Here is a 486-nt window from a genome sequence, read left to right as displayed (position 1 = left end):
GCGTATACGTACGTGCAATGCAATAATCCTTGTAAAATTCCGATAAAAACATATGATTTTTCTATCTAAAGTTTCGAACACGCAGAAATGAGGAAATGTGTTGATAATAATATAAATCGGAATAACATTTATTACAATTTATTATGATAGCAAGTATAAAGGAATATGAAAAAAAAAAAGAAACATTTGATTGAAAATATGCCTTTGGCACATTGAATATTCCTGAATCTCGTATTGCTTGGTCCGTGATTAACGAATTATCATCGTATTTTTGTATTCGCGCATGCATGCAAAAGATTATTCTCGGTTATCAAAAGGAATAAACACAAATATTACAAGATATAAATATTCTTCCGTAAGTTATACATTTTTGTTTTTTTTCTTATAACGATGTCGTATAATTCTTACGTTTTCGTTTTGCAATCGGATTTCTTGTTTTATTATTTTCTTCTTCTTCTTCTTTTTTTTTTTTTTTTTTTTTTTTTT

Source organism: Polistes canadensis, unplaced genomic scaffold (genome assembly GCF_001313835.1).
Source record: "Polistes canadensis isolate GaletaPanama2010 unplaced genomic scaffold, ASM131383v1 scaffold_122, whole genome shotgun sequence".
Taxonomy (NCBI): Eukaryota; Metazoa; Arthropoda; class Insecta; order Hymenoptera; family Vespidae; genus Polistes; species Polistes canadensis.
The sequence above is the reverse complement of the archived record's forward strand: the minus strand, read 5'-3'. Positions refer to the sequence as shown.